Here is a 13,639-nt window from a genome sequence, read left to right on the forward strand (position 1 = left end):
CTGTTTGAAATCACTTTATAGATGGTATCTCTGTAATATAATTTCTTCCTATAATTTTTGTCTTCCCTTCTTAGAAAACCAAACATTTTGCCCTTTCTAATTTAACAAAAGTTTCCCTTTGGATTTAAAAAAACACAACATCAGAAAGTTCCTGCTGGTCAGAATGAAGAATTAAAAGAGCTGTCCATCAACTGCATTGTCATTTGTAAGTAAAAGTCTGTGGTCTCTTTGTCTATATAGAAAACCAGTTCTTCTAACTCAAAGAACTGTGGTGGTTGTAACTCTAAACTGAATTGTGTGCCTTAAGTAATTGTGGTGATTTTAGCCTGGATGGACACCAAGAACCCATCAAAGCCATTCCATCACTCCCTTCCCTAGCTGGAAAGGGGAGAGAGAAGAATTGGGAAAGATTATTCACCAATTGCAGTAAGGGGCAAAAGAGACTTGATTTGAAGAGAGACTTCATTGGAAAATTATTGAGTTTATTATCAATCAAACCAGTGCAGGAATGAGAAATAAACCTAAAACTTAAAAAAAAATAAAATAATTCCCCTCTCCCTTCTTCCCAGGGTTAACTTTATTCCTGAATTCTGTACTTTGCCTGCCACAGAGGGGCAGGGGGACAGGGAATGACGACTGAGGTCAGTCCATCACATGTTCTCTCTGCTGCTCCTTCCTTCTCAGGGGGAGGACTCCTCACTCTTCACCTGCTCCAGCCTGGGGTCCTTCCCAAAGCCTTCAGATCTTCATAAACTGCCCTAGCAGGGGCCCTTTCCATAAGGTGCAGTTCCTCATGAACAGCCTGCTCCAGTGCAGGTCCCCCACAGGGTCACAACTCCTGTCAGCAAATCTACTGCACTACAGGCTCTCCTCTCCCTTAGGTCACAGTTCCTACCAGGAGCCTGCTCCAGCACAGGCTTCCCACCATGTCACAGCCTCCCTCAGACATCCATCTGCTCTGGCAGGAGGTCATCCATGGGCTGCAGACAGATCTCTGTTCCCCCATGGGCTGCAGAGGAATCTCTGCTTTAGTGCCTGGAGCAGGTCCTCCACCTCTCTCTTCACTGACCTTGGTGTCTGCAAGGCTGTTCCACTCAGATGCTCTTATCCCTCCCTTGTTATGAGTAGAAAAGCTGCCCATTTTTTTAAAAAGGTTGCAGAACTAACAGGTTGGGCCAGTTGCTGCCAGGGTGGAGTTCTAACTGTTTGTTATTGTAATCACCAGTCCTTGATGGTTAAGAATTCCTCCTTTTTTTGAGTGACACCCTGCTGCTTCCTGGACGATAACACCCAGAAGGTGAAGGGATATCGAGTTGATATGTAAATGGCATTGGATACAGCATGCAATGGGGGAGAGCTCACCAAACCTAGCCAAAAACCCCTAAAACAATGACCCAACACAAAATTGACGAATCAATGTGATGCCTAGATGTGAGGAATAGAATCTAGTATTCGCCAAGGCCTTTTTAGCCCTCACTCTAACCTAAGATGCTGGCTAGACAGAGGACCTCTAATGTTGAACCAGCAAGCAAGGGATTTCCCAATGCTCTCCTGAGGATGGAACCCCCAGCTCTGCCCACAGACCAGCGGACAAAGCTTTGGTCTTCCTCCTCCTCCTAGTCACTCCTGGGAGCAGCGGCAGTGTGAGCACAGACCCATTGGTTCTCCCCACCCGAGCTGATCACTTTTAATAAAGACATTGAAAAGGAGAAAAGTCTCCTGTGTTTATTTCACCCTGGCTGCAGTTGCAGCTGTGCAGTAACACATTCCATTCTTGGATGCACTTTACCAGAGGTGCTGTCACTGCTGCTCATGGGCTCAGCCCTGGCCATCAGTGGGTCTGTCTCAGACCCAGTGGCCGTTGCCTCAGCCAGGAATGGGGATGTTTTTATCAGGTTCTCATGGAAATTACAACTGGACTGCCCTCACTACCAAACCCTGTCCCTGCAAACCCAGTAATTGTTCAGTTAAATCTGGCTCACATGAAGCTGTTACAAGTCTTACTGACTTGGAACGTTCAGCACTTTTTCTTAGCTGAATCCAGTTCATTGCTCTTAATAAAGTTATGAGCGCTTAGCAAGAGAAGCATTACACTAAATACAGGAACTGTGGAGAGCCATTGTTGGGTATTTGCTACTAATTTATGCTTTTGAGGTACACAAAGCCCTCTACTGTGTCAATATTCATCAGACTGTGTTGTTCTGGTGGATTCAAGCTTTTCCTCACAGTCAGTGGTACTCCTGAAAAGAAATCCAAGCTTGTTGATTTCGGTTAGCTAGTATTTGATTGTCAAATCCTTTTATTCTTGCTTCTGTGAAGTTTTGGGCAAGCTGAAATGACTTTATTATAGAAGGAGTACTACCTCTGATGTTAGTGTATAAAAACTTACATTATAGCTATATATATATCTGCAGTGACTGCCATTTTTATATCCATTTCTTAATGCACATAAGAAAATTTTGTTATTAGCAATCAGCTTTACAATTTGAGATTTAATTGACAACATCCAATGCTATTTTTATGAAATAAAAAGCACATAAAAAAATGAAATGAAAACTCACTAAAAAATAAACATGCATGCTATACTATGGAAATAGGTCTTAACAAATATTAATAAGGACTCAAATAGGAATCGCCAATACTACCTGGTATAATTTGTTTCTTTATGTGCATATACTGTTTCTAAGTGCAGCTCCATCCCATCGGATGCTGCAAATTTTGGATGTACTGTAACAAAGGTACACTTACCCGGTGTGAACACGGTGAGGCCCCTTCCCTGCCTTGGAAGGACTCCTAAGGCTCGGAGCCACATGAGAGCAGCAAAGAGCCAGACTCCAAGGGAGGGTTGTGTGAGCCATCAACAGAAGTGAAAATGCCACTGTGGCTTCTTGATTCTCCTCCTTCCTTTTGCTTTTCCCAGATAAATTTTAAGAAGATCATAACAGTGATGGTAGAAAGTCCATCGCTGCAGTCTTTTAGAAATCACTGGACAGAGTTGATGCCACTCTCTTGCCATGAGGAAAGTTCAATGGCTTTCAGCGGGAACTCCCAGCATTACTTTGGAATCCCAAAGCAGATTTATATAGCCTGTTTTATTCACACTATGGGTGAAAGGAACTGTATCATAGTTTTAAAACCAAACTATTCTCCTTTATTCCTAAGGTATGGAATATGGAAAGTTTTCCTCTGGTGCACTGCTTTAGTAATATTTTTTCTTTTGAGTACTCTTTCTTCTTTTGACCCACTTTGCTGTTCATTTTCACAGCTACTTTTTCTGTCACATTGATTACAAAACATCTGAATACCCTGGTTCTTATAATTGTTTCAATGCTTTATAAATTCACACATTCATGGGAACTTTAGGTAATCTGAGGCAAGAGAACCCCCCAGTATCTATTGCCTTGTCAGTACAATCTTAGCTGAAATTGCAGGAGTATACATTTCATATTTCAGTATTTTTACTTTCTATTGTTCTACTTAGAACAATTAACAAAGAATGAACTTAAACAGCAATAGAAATTCATAGAAATCAGATTAATAAGCATGCATGGCCTGCAGTCCTCTTAGTTTGCACTAAACAGAGTATTTCATAACTACACACAAGGAAATGAGTCACAATTTCTGTCAAAATTGAGACAAGTTCCTCCAAATGTAAGACATTTGTTACAAATTAAGATAGTAAAACCTACCAGCTCTATGGTTTGATATGGCACTCAGCAGTTGTGAACCAGGATACTTCCATTTTCTGAAATCTTAGTACTGATCCTATTTCATATAGGCAAAGAAACAGATCAGGTGGTTACCCTCTTATTTCATTGTTATCCTGATACATTAGTATTCCATTTTTATGCTGATAGAGAAGTTGGTCATTACTTTTTATTTTTCTAAATTTTAGTATAAGCACTTTTACCAAATGACTGTGACACTGATGTCTACCTGCTCAAACAGTGCAGGCAGAGCTGAAGGGCAGACATCTCTGCTGCAGTATCCTTCCCCTAACCATAAAATCCCAGCTCCCACTGATCAGAACCAGAATCCAGTCTTTCAGACAGAGAGCAGTTTGAGGTTTTGCTTACACTACTGTTGCCTTGAACATGCTGGGGTACTTTAGAAAATTCTTCTCAGATGTTCTGTTGAGCGAAGGAATCAAGTCCTTGCAGCAAAGTATTCCTTTTGTGCTTGCTGTGAGTAAGTGTCATAAAACATTTCTAACTGCATCCCACCATTTTTCTGGGGAAAGGACTGCATATCTGCCACATTGCATTACAAGCACAGGCAAATATCTGACCTGTCCCAAGTCAGAAAGGCTGCTGGATTATCAGCAGCTAGTGTTTTTCAGATGTGTATTTGTGTTCTGCTCCAGGGAAGTCCTCTTCAGCAGTTTTTCAGTACCATTGAAACACCTGTAAACATTCTTTCTCTAAGACAGAGCCTATCAAGCAAGGGGAGGGAGGCAAAGGCTAGAGTGTAGCTGGAACAATTAGAGCAGAAGGGGATCTCAATGCATGTGAGTAGTTGTAGCATGGTTGAAGTACACCACAAAATGATGGTAAGAAGAATATTGATTGTACATCAAGATTCATAAGGGTTGCAGGACTATTGTGAGTGCTTCAGCAAATTGTTGCCAAAAATGTGAGTTAGTGGACAGGCAAGAAATAAATGATATATTTTGGGCTGTGGAAGGTATATCTGAGAGAGCATGATTTTGTAATGCCCTCTTAATGATCAGGAGTACCAGAAGAGAGGTAATCCTACTGACACTTCAGAACGGATCAATATAATAATATAATAGTAATTCAGGAGAGATCTGGCCACCTCTTCTAGAACTGATGACATATCACTGTCCATAGATCACAAGAACTTTGGTATCCAAATGATTCATTGTCCAATTTTCTGTAAAAGTGGAAATAATTCTGGTAAGGAGACTTAGAGAAATAGGTTAGTGAAATAAGCTAGAGCTGAGGTCTGGAACATGAAACTAACTCCAGCTGTATATTAATGCTGTACCTGTGTTTATTTTCCAACCTGTTTGTATGCCACTACCGTAATTTCTTAGCAGTGTAACATTTTTCAGTCAGTCATGCTGACTCAGCCAGTCAGGCATTGTAGGCTGGAAAATGTTGTGCCTGACTCCGGTGAAAATATTCAGTGACAGATTCCTCTGTGGTGCTAACAGAGGCTTTAAACCACAAAGGCTTTGAAGTCTTTGCAAATTCCTTCTCAATATTTTTAACTTCATTTCCAGAGGTTTTTTTCCAATACAGAACTGTTGATTGTGCAGCAAACTGAGTAATCTCAGTCTGTGTCTCTATACTGTAATCATTCATCCTATTAGAGTTGCCAGATTGATGATGAACTCATTTTCTTAAGTTCCTTCATATACTTAGAAATCAATGTATTAAATGTATTAATGATTTTAAAAATTACTTTCACTGTTTATAATACTTATTGAAAATGGTGAACATTTGGTTTTAAACTTAGTAGTTTAAGATTAATTTAATAAAATATTATTTAAAATAACTTCTTGATGACTGTGTGGAAGTAAAAACATCAACAAAAAATTCAAATACAACTTAATAAATAAAATCAGGCATAGCCACATCCAAATATATAAATTATTTCTTGTGTAGTAAAAGTATCAGCCTAGTGAACTGTAAAGTTAAAAAAAAAGTTTCAATGTAAGAAATCTGGGGTTAAAAAAGGGGTGTTATTGTTTGGTTACACAATACTCTAAAATTTTCATCACAATTTTCTCTTTTTCTCTTTTCTCTTGGGATTTTTTTGGAAAGTAGACTGTTAAAAAACGTTACTGTCAATTTTTTTCCTATTATGTTGTACCTCCTTTGTTTCAGTGTCTTCTCTACTATTTGTTCTGTGAATCATACTAAAACTTTCTGAAACGCTTTAGAGCCATAGTTGAGGAAGTTTCATGTATTAGTTTTAAACACATTTCCTGTTAAAAATGTGTTTCTTGTTCTAGTGCCTAGAGTTGCCAAACTAATCTACTACACTTCTATAAAATTTTAAATTAAAGTTAATGAATTAAAAAAAAACCTAATATAATAAAATATACATGTTTTCAGTGAAAACTTGTTCCATACACCAGAACACACTTTTCAACTCATAATAGCCATTATTTTAATGTACAAGTCTTGTGTCACTGCAATTCAGGATTATTTCTATTAGAGTTCAAGGTGTTACAGTACTGTAAAAAAAAAACAAGACATCCAATCTCAAACATTCCAAACACATTACCTGGCAAAAAATATATTAAAAATTATTAAGTTTTATTGTTTAAAAATGTTTGAATCTTTAAGTAGTTATGTAGAATATCCATATGTCCCATCACATAGGGTGCAAATAGTGTTGTAATATCTCATTAAAAATTGCTTACTTTTTATGTAGATTTTTCATGGATATACCTTTTGTTCTAAATTTTATTTTTCAAGCTCTTGGTATCTGAGCATTGCAGGAGAAAGGCAGGAAAGTTTCCTCTGCATATTTTTAATAATTATTATGTGCAATAATCTCTTTTGCAAGTTTTTTCTCATTTCACAAGTGAAACAAAGTTCTTCAGTTACATTAAATATTGCAGATTCAGCAAGTGCAGAACAGACAAAAAGAAGAACTGTTGCACACTCAGAAAAACTTTTCTACTTTCTATTAATGGATAGTTCCAGAAAGCAACTCTAAGCCAGAGAAAATTCAACTTGATACTTCAAGATTAGCTGTGTCTAGGTGAGTCAGAGCAGCCAATGTATGAGACCAAAACTGAGGCGTAATCAGAATGTACCTGGTCAGATCTTTCTGTGATACAAAATCAGGCAGAAGGAACTTTCTAACACAGTTTTGCATATTATAAATTGAGCATTTCTTATTGCAGTTCATTTGCCAATCTGGGGATCCTTCCCCTAACGGAGCACCCCAGCATCAGCTGAATGGAGTTTTTATCATGCTCACCTGATTACATATTCATTATTCATGCCCTCTTACTTGATGTATATGTATTAATTTATTGTACATAGTCACACTCCTTGTCAGAAGTCCTTGTGTGGTCTGTTGGGGTCTTCTTTGGTGATCTTTAGTGTCTGTCATAATATTTGAGGTGGTCATTCATTGACCCCAGTCCTTGAGTAAGATCAATGCTGTTGTTTTGTATGACTCCTGCTTTGTCAGCCTTGCAGAACTGAGCTGGCATCCTGTTTGCTTCAGTTTCATCCTTTATCTGCTTTCCCAAGCCTGTGCTGTTCTGTTTTACTGTCCCTATCAACTGGAGCATTTTCAGTCGCAGTCCTAAGAAACATCCAAAGGCCAGCCAGTACTTATTCATGGTTAATTGAGTCCAATCCTCTTATGGTAAAGACATTTCAGTCTTCATGATGAAGGAAGAAAAATTCCTGGAAGAAATACAATGAATGAAATGTCATTATTTCTCCACACAGGGAAGAAGAGTTTGCCAGGGATTTGAGATTGTAAAGGGCAAGTATTAGCTGTGAGAGAAGAATCCAGAGGGCACAGTGCCTTGCTTGTGAGCCTAACCTTTCCTACAGAGCATGTGGGTTATGTTTTATGGGCCTGACCTGCTAAATTATCTATTCCTTTGCACACAAATTTTATATAGTTTCAGCAGATAGTGACCTGAATACACTATGAGAGAAGCAAGATACTTTACTTGCTGCAGTCTTTGGAGTGCTTTAAAATTGGGCTCTTCAATTTTGTGTGCATACTTTAACTGTTGAGCTACTGCATGGGAGAGAATGGAGTTTTTTGTCATTGGCAAGTTTAGTTTTTTCTTCTGTTTTGATTGATTTTTGCAAGTGACTTTTGCAGCCTGTGTGATACACTAAGACTGTGCCAAATAGGATTCCAACTGGTGATTTAGAAAACAGAGGATTTCATCCTTCATTTCAGTAGAATGTAGATATGTTAGCACTGTCACTGGTTTTCTACCCTATCTGAAAATTCTTCACAGAAAACTTACCCTGGTTAGTAAAGAAAACCTATGGACAACTTCTCATCTGAGAACCTGGCACAATCTTAGGAGGAAAAATACTCTGCAGGGCATGTTTTCAATTGTGTAAAAATTAAGTCATGTATACTATGTAGGTGTCTGTGAGAAGTTTCAGATTAGTTGGTTTTCACCATCCCTTTGGAGGCTGTGCTGAGTCTAGCTGGGATGGAGTTAGCTTTCCTCATAGCAATCTTTTGCACCTGTGAGCAAGCAGCACTGATAAACACAAATCTTCTGGCTATTGCTGAACAGTCAAGGTTTTACTTTCCCCACTCTGCCACTCCAGTGAGGAGGCTGGGGATGCACAAGATTTTGGGAGGAGACACAGATTAGATTACTCCAGCTGGCCAAAGGGATATTACGTACCATATGGTGTTGTGCTCAGCAATAAAAGTGGAGAGGAAGGTTTTTCTTGGAGGCAGTCCTTGTTTTTAGACTGGCTGAGCATTGGTGTCCATGTAGGGGGAGGAGATGTGTTCATCACTTGGTCTTGGTATGTGTTTTTTTTCATGCTTTTCTCTTTCCTTCACTTCTTAAATTGTTTTTAACTTGTTCCATGCATTATCTGACTTTCCTCTCCCTATTCTATCCCCCAACCCATTGGAGAGGGGAATGAGTGAGGGGCCATATGGTGCTTAGGTACTGACTGGGGCTAATCCTCCACAGGGGCTCTCTCACATGCAGAAAAAGACAGATTTTTGTGTAGAGAGAAAATAGGATGCATGATGGAGCCTGGTCAGCTCAGAGACTTTGAACTAAAGGGAGAGAACAATTTTGGTTTGCAACATCATTTCTGATTCATGTTACGCTGTTTTATTTAATCCTGCAATGCCTTGTGTAAATGCATGCATGGTCTCTGAACTACAGAAGAGCAGTGGAGGCCATTTTATAAGGAAATTGTTGTGCCTTACAGTCCCTTGAAGATCATTTCAATGCGAAGAATAGTCCCACTTAGATTTTCCCACATATTTAAATTTTCTCTGCTGCTGAGTGTTTTAAATGGGGATCCCACTCTGCTCATCGCAACAGTTTTCTAGAGCAATTACCCAAAGGAGTTGTCAAGTCAAGGCACTGTTTCATTAAATCTGAGCCATGAGAGAGCATTCTCCTCACCATCAAGAGAGAACTCAAGCACTGCTTTCAGCTTGGGTAACAAAGCACTATCTACAGATAGGCAGCAATTCAGACATCAGTATCTTGTCTTTGAACATCTCTGGTCAGCAAATTGCTTCATTAAATCGTTTTTCTGATGTTACTTACTGTGGTCCCTTGCTACATATCATATTAAGCAATTTCAATCATATCATTTGGATCAAGCAAAAAACCCTTATTGTATGTGATATAAAATTTTAATTTAAATAAACAGAATTGCAATCATAAAAATTAGTCCTAGAAAGAAAAATGTAGCACTTACCAACTGTGGGAAAGCATTACTGGAAGCAATACCCATTCATTGGTGAGTTAAATTCTTCAAACCTGAAAAAGATAAACTGAAATTTTGTGCTCAAATTTCACCTTTTATGAAATGAAGATTAATATCTTGCTGTACTGTATTTGAAGCATTTCTGTTTCATTTGTCACTGACAAATTCCCCTTCATTTCATAGAATATATTTTTCTTAATTTAAGACTAAAAACACAATTGAGCTAAGAAATGTTAGCTTGTTATTTATAGATACAAAAGGATGCTAAATACAAATAGCCATAAAAAAAAAGGAGGACATAACAACTCTAGAGTCCTTCATCTCCTACTCCTTGTGTCTCCATCCCTTAACAGAGAGGATGTGTTTTTACATACTGTGGTAGAACAGGAGAAAATCCTCTACAGGTTTTGTTATTGCAGTTAGTTTTTTTCTTTTCTTTTTCACACTCTGTCTGGTTTTTGCCTATGTAAGTTGGCAGAACATTAATTTGATGTTTGTTCATTCTGAAACATCTTATGCAAACCCAAACTACAGTTCTACACCTGTCCTCCTGTGTCCTATACTTTTTGGTCAGATGTTTCTAGTGTGAAACTTCAGCTGTAGTCATTATGCAGCAAGACCCACAACTGGGAACATAATGAATACACAGGGGGATAAAGATCCAATTTCAATGTAACCCAAACAACCTAAAGCAGCAGGGGCTGAAGGCAATGGGAGCATTTGAATAATATTAAATGTATCCTCGGACCTCACTTACTGCTCTGACAAAATGAACTCCAAGGACAAAATTAAAAATATAACTATTTACTGCAACCATATGACCAAATAATATAAGACAAGCTTTCAAGGCATATTTATTTGTGACTCCTCTTAATTTTACTTAATTTCCTGACCATACACCTTTTTGTGTATACTTCTTGAATTGTCCTTTCTATGGAGGCATACAGTAGAAAAACGTACATTTGAGTGTAAATGCAGGGTATTCAACATTTGAAATCAATAAATCACTTCTAACATTACAACACATAGCAGAAGAGCAGTAGTCTGCATTCTAGAATAGTGGACTAATACTGGCCCCATTTCTAGTCAGTCACTTCATTTTCCTCTCTCTTTTTCAGGTGTTCTTGGAACACAGGGATGTATTCAAGACAGCTAACAAATGAAACACATGCAAAAGAGGACATGTATTGTAGAGGTTATCTTCTTTATGCAGCAATGGTTTTTTTCTGTTTGTTTGTTTTTTTTTTTTTTTTTTTAATATAAACTAAGCCAAACTGTGTAATCAGCCCTAACAGCAGTGTTGGTGCCCCTGTTAAAGACAGAAAATGGTAAGGTCTATATAAGGTGTGCAGTATTGAAGGAAATACATAAATTACAATGGTTAAAATCTGAGGGAAATAACAAAATATGCATGCATATAAGCATATGGTATGTAATAAATAGGAAAAAACTTTTTATCTATGTGATCTGGAAAATTAGAACTGAAGGAATGTTGATATGAAGATCAAGTAAATTTACAATAAAATAATAATAGGAAAATAAGTTAGTCAAACTTGGGTAATAAACTTTTACTCAGCACTGGCAGAAGCTGAGATCCCAGCAAGACACCAAGAAACACACCATGTTATGAGACTTCTCAGATGCTAATCAAGCACTATTCAAGAACACATTCAGCCAGATATGATTCCTATGTATTAAGGAACCCGCAAACTATCCGTTTTTCAGGACTTTTTCAAACCTCTTTTTCAACCTGTGCAAACTCTGAGCCTCCATGACTCTCTCAGCTAGTCATTACATGAAGAACCACATCTGTTTTTTTTTTTTAATTTCACCCTTACATCTACTTGTTTCATGTGATGCCCCTTACATCTTGCACCGGAAATTACAGTAAATAATTTATCCCTCTCCACCCTATCCTCATTGCTATTCTATTGCTTCACTCCTACCTCAGCTGTCTCACTGAAACAAATCATAGTTACTATGGATGGAGCTTTGACAAACCTGATCTAGTGGGAGGTGTCCCTGCCCATTTCAGGGGGTTGGAACTAAGATCTTTAAGGTTCCTTTCCAACACAAACCATTGTGTCGTTCTATGATTCTGCTCTGCTTATGTAGTTAGGCCCCGAGTGCTATTGAGCTTGCTCAAGCTAAGGAGTCCAAGTGTGATTTTATCACAAGTCACAAAATGGATGAGGCTGGAAGATACCACTGGAGATTATCTAGTCCAGCCTCCCTGCCTATAGCAGGGTCAATTACAGCAGGTCTCTCAGGAAAAAATCCAGTTGGGTTTTGAAGAAGATCTCCAAGGCTGGATACCTGAAAACTTCTCTGAGCAACATGATCAACTGTTTAATCGCCTGACAATAAAAGCAACCTTCTTCTCGCATTTTAATGGAATTTCATGCATTTCAATTTAAGTTCATTAACACTTGTCCTGTCACTGGGCACCACTAGGAACACCTTGCTCCACCTTGTTTACTTCCATCCATCAGGTATTTATACACATTGACAAGATTTCCCTGAGTCCTGGGAAGCAATTTGTTTGGAAAAACAGGCATGAAAGTAAGATTAAAAAAAAAGTTATCTGAGAATTTTAGTTTAAAACTATAGTTGAATAAAAGAAGCCTATGAATTAAATAAATAGGTTAAAAAACATTCCAAAGTCCCACCAAAAAGCTCCAGGTACTTTTCTTAGTTTTGCTCAAAATAGCAATGGCTGCTGGTCTTCTGACTACTTATCTGATTCTTGATTTAAATAAGAACAGAAAAGGATTAAGGTTATTATAGATTTTCCATTACAAAAAGATTGTGAATGAGTGTAATATAAAATTTGATTTTCATTCACACTTAAATGTCACCTCAGTAGGGTTATTATTGGGGGTCATTTCATTATTTGCTTTCATTAAGTTTTTCAAAGCTCAAATATGTTTTTATACACACAGGATTTGAATGTCAATGCTAATAACATTCATAGTAATAAAAGTAATAATATAACTGCAAAAACAGTACAACCTCAAATCTCAACAAGTAAAATACAGTCACTAATGTAATATTATATGCCTTTAACCCAGCAAATTATTACCTTTCATTCCTGTATTCATTCAGTAGAAATCTGTTATTCCATAGCAATGCAGTCTTAACTCTCATATCAATAATGGAGGTAAACCTAGTATGAATATATCATCTGCAGAACCAGATTTTTAGCAGTATAAAATAAGGATATGGAAATCTTATTGTCAAGGCAAGAATATTTTGAAGGCAATCTCTAGAACAATATTATTAGTAAACTATTGAGTCATTTATTGTCACTTATAATGAACTCTGTTTCCAAAACCTAGAGTAAACCCATACTAACTGCGATTGTATTGCTAACAGTGAAATTAAGCCAATATATAAAATAAGTAAAAATAATGAAAGTATAAAATATTCAACCATATCTTTGTGCAGGAGACATAATCTACTGTCATTGCTTTCCAAATCCTTGCTCTTTGACTCACTGTCATTTTTGCAGATCTATGTTACAAGAATAGCAGTAATTTCAGATTTGTGTGGTAGAGGTCTTAAATCCAAATATTAATAATCTTTTATATTCTGACTCCACAGAGAAATTGTATTAATTCCCTAAGTATTGACATTTTCAGTTTTCTTGAGAGGGCAGGGAAGATTTTTTTTTCCTTCTTCGCTGAAATTCCTGTCAGATGTTCTGTTATACATTTGTCTTCAATTCTTAATGATTTAAGTTTAATAGTTGGCTTTCCTTAGATACTTCCACTCTTAGCTGAATGCTTTATTTCAGCACCAATAGTGTATGTCATAAATATTTGACTTAAAAAGTGGATTTTTTTGTGCCAGTGAAGTATTTCAATTACTTCATATGTAGAAAGTGTTTTACAGAATGTTGTGATTTGCAGGGGATGTACTGATTTGAGATGATGTTAAATGTGTATGCACTAGTACCCTATTTTTGGAAATTAAAACAAAAACATTCTCTCCATTCTGTGCCTTTTATACATTTTCTTAGTTTCTTGACACTCTGATAGTTTTTGCGGTTTTGACAGAAAGAGAGACATCCACTTCAACATCTTAACTCTGCAAGGCTTGTTTTAAGACATAGTTTTTAAAACCAGAAGAAATTAAGTGATACAATTTACATGTGCACTGGGGCTCCCTAATCCTACTAACTTCATGTCATCTCAGATGCCTTG

Source organism: Melozone crissalis, unplaced genomic scaffold (assembly GCF_028551555.1).
Source record: "Melozone crissalis strain CALT ecotype California unplaced genomic scaffold, PUWL_Pcris_2 ptg000042l_1, whole genome shotgun sequence".
NCBI lineage: Eukaryota > Metazoa > Chordata > Aves > Passeriformes > Passerellidae > Melozone > Melozone crissalis.